Genomic DNA, 8,049 nt, shown 5'->3' with positions numbered 1-8,049 from the left:
GGCTGGGAGCGGGGGCGGAGCAGATGTCTCGCCCGTGTGATATTTACAAACGCCGCGCGAGCTAATTACACTTTGGCTTCGCGAGCTGCGACGTGGCTCGTGGGGGAAGAACGGGGAAAAGCAAGGGACAGGGAATGCGCAGCTGGCCAACAGCCGCAACGCAGGACTACAGAGAATGGTACATTCAGAGTAAAAGAAAAAAAAAAGACGCGCGCACGTATAGCAAACACGACACACCACGCAGAGACACATCAACGTGACATGATTTGCAGTATTCACGAACTCACAGGGCTGCCACAGAACCCAGCACGATAGCACACAGACGCGCCATCACACAACACGACGCAACGGACCACACACACAACCACACAGCAGACTAGCACCACACCACACGCACAGCACACACCACACAACACCACACAATATCACATCCTAGTATCACACGCCCCACACAACACCACACACACCATCACACCATAGGCAGCACACACAACAACACCACACACAATTACACCCCACACGCACAACACACAACAATACACCACACGCACAACACACCAGACCACATCCGAGCACCACACCACACGAACCACGCATCGTCACAGAGAACAGCGCCACACCACTCAGCAGCACACGAGGAGAGAACCACAACATCCAGCACCATACACCACACGCCAAGGAGGAAGATCTCCCGACACAGACCATGGGAGCGCTAGATTTGAAGCTTGCGTGACTGCAAGGATTCATATTCTTAGGTTTTTTCGGTAAAATCACGTAGGTAAAAAAATAAAATAAATAAAAGTAAAAATAAAATAAAATAGAAATCACGACGTTTCGGAGGCAACACAAGCTTCCGTCTTCAGGTGGAACCGTCACAGCACGATAGCTGTATCAAGTGAGAGATATTTTTATTTTACTTTTATTAATTTAAATTTTTTACCTACGTGACTTCACCAAAAAAACCTAAGAACATGGGAGCGCTGTTCGCGAACTCCTGTCACGGTGCGCGCCGGCCGTAACAACAGCCACCGGCCACTGTCGCTCCCGAGTGCCGATGCGTAGGCACCGAACACACGCGGTCTTCATTTAAGGTTGAGTTGACCTGGGGGGAGGCCCAATGCTGGTTCTGTAAAAATCACTCTCCGCTGATGGTGGCCGTCGCCGCCGAGACTCGAACTGGGCGCGCCGGGTTCGTAGAGCGGTGGGCGCCCACCGCTCTACGAAGAGACGTGAGACCTTTGGGGGAGCGGTGGCGCAGCCGTTCCCACACTCGCACTTTCACGCAGCACCAAAGACAAACACAAAGATCCCCCCCCCGTACAGCCTTGACAGTGCTGTGAGCAAGAAAACCTGCGAAGGCTGGCACGTCACATGAGGGGGTGGGCGGCCAACACCACGCCCTGGCCGTGTTTGTCTCACCAAATTGCGATGTTTACACATCGCACCAGGTACTCATTTGAGGCTGAGTCGACCTAGAGCAGGCCCAGGACCGGTTCAGCTGATCGTCAATGGCGTTAGTGGCCGTGAGTGGAATCGAACTCGGGTCAGCCCGAGTTCGCAGCGCAGCACTGCGCTCACCGTTGCACGACCGCTCTCCGCACACAGAGCGCCACGCACCAATAGACACGCGCTTATGGTGACCTTTGCGACCTCCAGCCACAATCCAAATCAGCCTCCAGCAGATCGAGAGCCTTGGCTGTGTCCGTGTGTCCGTGTGTCCGTGTGTGTATGTGTCCGTGTGTGTGTTGTGGGGAGCGGTGGCGGAGCGGTTAGCACGCCGCGCTATACGAACTCGGCGACCCGAGTTCGATTCCCGCTCACGGCCAACACCAGTGACGATTATCTGAACCAGTTATGGGCCTCCCCTAGGTCGACTCAGCCTGAAATGACTACCCGGTGCGGTGTGTAAACATCGCCACAGGGGAGACAAAGGCGGTCGGGCGTGGTGTTGGCCACCCACCCCCTCGTGTACCGTTCCGGCTTTCATAGGTGCTCGCTACCAGCACTTGCCCCTACAGTCTGTTCAGGCTTTAAGGGGGATCTTTATCTTTGTATTTTGTGGGGAGCGGTGGCGTAGCGGTTAGCGCGCCGCGCTACGAACCCGGCGACCCGAGTTCGATTCCCGCTCACGGTCGACACCCGTGACCAATTTCTGATCCGGTCCTGGGCCTCCCCCAGGGTCGACTCAGCCTCAAATGAGTACCACCTGCTGCTGCGTGTAAACATCGCCACTAGGGAGACAAATGCGGCCAGACATGGTGCTGGCAACCCCCTCGTGCGCAGTGCTGGCCTTCATAGGTGCTCGCTAACAGCACTTGCCCTAACAGTCTGTTTAAAGGGCTATATGGGGATCGTTGTCTTTGTGGCAGTGTGTGTGGCCATTTTTATGCAAATGCAATTGCACGTGTCTTCGTGTTTTCGCGTGCCTGTGTGTGTGTCTGTGTTTGTGTCTGTGTGTGGGTGCCTGTGTGTGTGTGCCTGTGTGTGTGTGCCTGTGTGTGCCTGTGTGTCTCTGCATGGCTGCGTTGTGCGTTCGCTTCAAGGCAGCCACCTATCAAAGCCCCACTGAGTTCCTCCTTGATTGGGACTTTGCACGGCGCATTTTAATTGGGATCGACCACGCGCTCTGGAAGTGTCAAACTTTAATTATAACAAAGAATTCCAACCCCCCCCCCAAAAAAAAAGAGTGCAGTAAGTAGCCCCCCCCCCCCCAACCCACACATAATTTTCTCTTCCCACTGAGACATTTGATAACCGAATCCCGGCGGCGATGGCCAAAGTTTGCGTGGCGCTCGCACGACTCGACGTCGGCTTCTTCTTCTTCTTCCAACCGGACACCCCGACGTGTTTTTCCAAGCGTGAGGCGCCGAGTGGCCGCGGTGTCACCGCGAGAATCCGACATCCCCGGCGCCGAGAGACCGAGGCGGGCGCGCGGGGGCCTGGCGAGGAGGCGCCCCCCCCCGACGCCTGTTAATTAGCGGGGCGCTTCGGGCGTTTCGTGGGGCAGCGAAGCGCGCCACGCACGTGCCAAGTCGGACACCCTTGTCACTGTCTCGTCTCTCTCTGTGTGTGTGTCTCTGTGTGTCTGTCTCTCTCTGTGTGTCTCTCTGTGTCTCTGTCTCTCCGTGTCTCTGTCTCGTCTCGTATCTCTGTGTGTCTCTGTGTGTCTCTGTCTCGCTGTGTCTCTGTCTCTCTCTGTGTGTCTCTCTGTGTCTCTGTCTCTCTCTGTGTCTCTCTCTGTCTCTCTGTGTCTCTGTCTCGTCTCTCTCTCTCTCTCTCTGTGTGGTGTGTCTCTGTGTGTGTGTGTGTCTCGTCTTGTCTCTCTCTGTGTGTCTCTCTGCGTGTGTGTGTCTCTCTGTGTCTCTGTCTCACTCTGTGCGTCTCTCTGTGTCTCTGTCTCTCTGCGTTTCTCTGTCTCTATGTGTCTCTGTCTCTCTCTGTGCGTCTCTCTGTGTCTCGGTCTCTCTCTGTGTTTGTGTCTGGTCTCTCTCTGTGTGTCTCTGTGTCTCTCTGTGTCTCTGTGTCTGTGTGTGTCTCTGTCTCGTCTCTCTGCCTCTCGTTTCGTCTCTCTCTGCGTCTGTCTCTGTGCGTCTGTTTGTCTCTCTCTGTGTGTTTCTCTGTCTCGTCTCTCTCTGTGTCTGTGTGTCTCTCTGTGTCTGTCTGTGTCTGTGTGTCTCTCTGTGTCTATGTGTCTCTCTCTGTGTGTCTGTGTGTCTCTCTGTGTGTCTGTGTGTCTCTCTGTGTCTGTGTGTCTCTGTGTGTGTGTGTCTCTCTGTGTGTGTCTCTCTGTGTATACGTGTCTCTCTCTGTGTGTCTGTGTTTCTCTGTGTGTGTCTGTGTGTCTCTCTGTGTATGTGTGTCTCTGTGTGTGTGTGTCTCTCTGTGTCTATGTGTCTCTTTGTATGTCTGTGTCTCGTCTCGTCTCTCTGCGTCTGTCTCTGTGTGTCTCTTTGTGTCTGTCTGTGTGTCTGTCTTTGTGTGTTTCTTTGCGTCTGTATGTCTGCCTGTATATGTGTGTCTGTCTCTGTGTCTATGTGTCTTTCTCCGTCTCTGTGTCTGCCTCTGTGTGTGTGTGTCTCTCTGTATCTGTGTCTGTCTGTGTATCTCGCTCTGTATCTTTCTGTGTCTGTGTGTCTGTGTCTGCATGTGTGTCTGTCTGTGTTTCTGTCTGTGTGTCTGTCACCGTGTATCTCTCTGTGTCTGTCTGTGTGCTTGTGTCTGTGTGTCTGTCTATGTTTTTGTTTGTCTCTGTGTGTGTCTGTATCTGTCTGTGTGTCTGTGCGTCTCGTGTGTCTCTCTGTGTCTGCCTGTGTCTGTGTGTCTGTCTCTGTGTCTGTGTGTCTGTCTATGTTTTGTGTGTGTCTCTCTGTGTCTGACTTTGTGTCCGTGTATCTGTTTCTGCCTGTGTGTCTCTCTGTGTCTGTGTGTCTGTCTGTGTGTCTGTCTCCGTGTGTCTCTCTGTGTCTGCCTGTTTCTGCGTGTCTGTCTCTGTGTCTGTCAGTCTTTGTTTTTGTGTGTCTCTCTGCTGTCGTCTGCATCTGTATATCCCCCTCTCTCTCTCTCAGCCGATAACCAAATCAGATGTTGGAAGCTAAGCATGATTTGTTTAGTGTTTATAAAGTGCTGGAATCGGTCGTTGTATTTCATTAGCAGGCGACTTCAAGCAATGCATTGGCAGCCCTTCGTCCATGAACCCGTTGGATCAAAGTGACCGCTGTTACATCTGAACCAGGATATGAATCAGGATCGGTTCACTGAGCGGTCGCCACTGACGTTCGCCGTGGCTTGGAATCGAACTCTGCGCGAGACGCTTGGGAGATTAAGATTCGACGGCAGAGGTGCGCTAACCACCGCGCCACCGCTCAAGCCCATGGAAGCGATGTTAACATGTACACGGATAAATCTGTCACTGCGCACACACACGCACTCTCTCTCTCTCGCTCGCTCCCCTCCCATTCAACTCAAACACTATTTAGCAAAGTTTAGCCAATTTGTTTGCGTGAGTCATTGAACGAGGGTTATTTGATCCGCGCGACCCGGTTGCGCAAACGTAATAAATTGTATTCAAAGCGTCTTCCCCTGAAAGGGAGCGCCAATTGTTTGACTCGCAGCGCCGGGTCACCGGCTCCGATATCGAATTCGCTCGCTTTCGTCGAGCTTAATTAGGCCACTGTGGCCTCTGCAGATCTCTGATCGGTGATTATGGAGACGGAGAGAGACGAGAGGAGGAGGAGAGGGAGGGAGGGTGGGGGGAGAGAAGGGGAGGGGAGGAGGGGGGAAGAGGAGGAGGAGGGGGGTGAGGAGGAGGAGGGGGGTAAGGCGGAGGAGGGGGGATGAAGATGTGGAGGAGGGGAAGGAGGGGGTAGGAGGAGGGGAGGAGGGGGGAGTGGAGGAGGGGGAGAGGGGGGAGGAGGAGGGGGGAGCAGGAGGAGGATGGGGAGGAGGGGGAGGGGGCAGGGAAGGAGGGAGGAGGGGGGTAAGGAGGAGGAGGGGGGTAAGGAGGAGGAGGAAGGGGAAGGGGGAGGAGGATGGGGAGGGGAGGAGAGGGTGGAGGAGGAGGGGGAGGAGGGGGAGGGGGTGAGGAGGAGAAGGGGGGGTAAGGAGGAGGTGGTGGGGGGGGTAAGGAGGAGGAGGGGGTGAGGAGGAGGGGTGAGGAGGAAGGGGGAGGAGGAGGGGGAGGAGGAGAGGGTGGAGGGGGGGAGGAGGTGGAGGAGGTGAGGAGGAGAAGGGGGGGGGGGTAAGGTGGAAGGTCTACAACAACACAAATCATAACTCACCGTGGTGGGTCCACAACTATTTATTTTGTAACCCCACGACGGCTGAGTACAGACACAAATGTGCAAACGTTAAGCGGCCAGCAACTAACAGCACGATTACAGTAGAATTCGGTAAGAAGTTTACACGCGCCTTGAAGTGAGCGAGGTCACTGCTGCAGGAGCAATGCACGTCTATGGGCAATGCTATTATATAGGTAATGTTAGTTCATGGGCAATGTTAGCGTATGGGCAATGTTAGTCTATGGGCAATGTTAGTCTATGGGCAATGTTAGTCTATGGACAAGGTTAGTCTATGGACAATGTTAGTCTATTGGCAATGTTATGCTATGGGCAATGTTAGTGTATGGGCAATGTTAGTCTATGGGCAATGTTAGTGTATTGGCAATGTTAGGCTATTGGCAATGTTAGTGTATGGGCAATGTTAGTCTATGGGAAATGTTTTCTCTGGGCAATGTTAGTCTCCGGGCAATGTTAGTCTACGGATGCGATGTAGGCTATGGTCCAGGCCAGCGGGCACAACAACCCCTCCTGTAGATTAAGTCGCCTGATGCTCGTCATCGATAGTCGATTGTGACGTCACGCGCACGTCTCCATTGCACGCGGTCGACGGGAGTCGTCGAACCGTTGGCGCGCCTCTTCTCCTCCGCGTGGCGCCGATCGCCTCGCTCTGCGCGTGTCGGGATGATTCCTGGGGGACCGTCGCCCCCTCGTGGGCACGCGCTGCACAGCAGCAGCAGCAGCAGCAGCCGTGAATTCACTCGGCAAGATTCAGCATCTTCAATGTCATCATCAGCAGCAGCATCATCATCAACCACCACGAGCGTCATCATCAGTAGTCGTGATCTATCCGCTGCTGGATGAAAGGCTCCTCTCTCCCAAGGCCGTCGCCATCGAACGGACTTTTGAAGGGGACCTAAAATACAGTAGTGGATTGATCATGACTGATGATGATGATGATTGTTATCATTCGATTGTTTCACTTGTTTAGCCAGAGAGGCCTCACTGAGTCTCAAAACTCTCGTTCAGGAGGGTCCTGCCAAGTTCCGCTGCCAAGATGCTGCTAATTTGTGTAATTCAAATTGAGTTGTTTGCAAATATATAACACATTCCTGCGGAGGGAGATGGTAGGAACGTTGGGTTGCTCGGTCAATGGCCTGCAGGGTCAACGGCGGCGTGGTGTATTCCGCAAATATGCCCGACTGTGAGGGCAGCACAAGCCGGCGTGAGTAGGTTAAACGTTGAGTTTTATAAGGACACCACGGGGTGACCAGCCCCTCCCCACCCAGCCCCACCCCTCCCACCCCCCACCCAGTCCCATCCTCCCCACCCAGCCCCTCTCCACCCTCTCCACCCAGCCCCTCCCCACCCTCCCCACCCAGCCCCTGCCCACCCTCCCCACCCAGCCCCTCCCCACCCTCCCCTCCTCACCCAGCCCCACCCTCCCCACCCAGCCCCTGCCTGCACGACGGACACAATAATCCCCTGTGGGCTGGTGTACCCAGGAGGTTCCTACCAGTATTATTACTTGTATTCGTATTATTGCGATGCGCTTGCCCAATACCATTTACATTGCTTCCAGCGGATTTGAATCGGCTGCAGTCCCTCCAACATGCAATGCCAAAGACGCCATCTCGCCCAATGGACGGGTTCACTCTGTCAGAAATGCCACCGTTGGCTTCTGCCACGGCGGTCCCCTGCAGCGATCGAGAGCTCTCAGTTGGAGAGGAGAGACGTCGGCTTGCGGCCTCTTCTCGATCCCCGAATTCGAGCAGCAAATCTGAGCAGCAGCGGCCTCGGTTGGCGGTCGACGTTCGAAGCGAGGACTGCGGCCACTCAAAGGAATGTTGCCGTGCCCCTGGTCACCCCCTAACCATACCCCCCACCCCACGTGATCTGTGGATCAAACGAATCACTCGAAACGCCGGGACTGGATTCCGGCTGAGAGCAGTCGATGCGAATGTTGTCGCAAGAGGTCACAAGTTTGGCGCAGCGGTCCTTCGCTAACTATGCGTGGTGAATGAACGAATTAACTAATACATTTCATTCGCTTCCTCTCCCCCCATCGCCCCTCTCCACTACGACCCGTTCCTCCCCTGTAGCTCTCTCGCGTGTGACCCCCCATGGTGACCTCTGTTACGCTTACTCTCATTCCTCGGCCCCTTGCACCACCCCTGCCATCTAAATCACTCTCTTGTTGTTACCGCTTTAAAAACTCTGTTGTGGAGCGCCTTGAGCTAAGGCGCTCTACAAATGTGAAATACGATCAGAGTTG

Source organism: Lethenteron reissneri, chromosome 35 (genome assembly GCF_015708825.2).
Source record: "Lethenteron reissneri isolate LAM-NWPU_2019-01 chromosome 35, ASM1570882v1, whole genome shotgun sequence".
NCBI classification, from domain to species: Eukaryota; Metazoa; Chordata; class Hyperoartia; order Petromyzontiformes; family Petromyzontidae; genus Lethenteron; species Lethenteron reissneri.
This window is presented reverse-complemented; position numbering follows the sequence as displayed.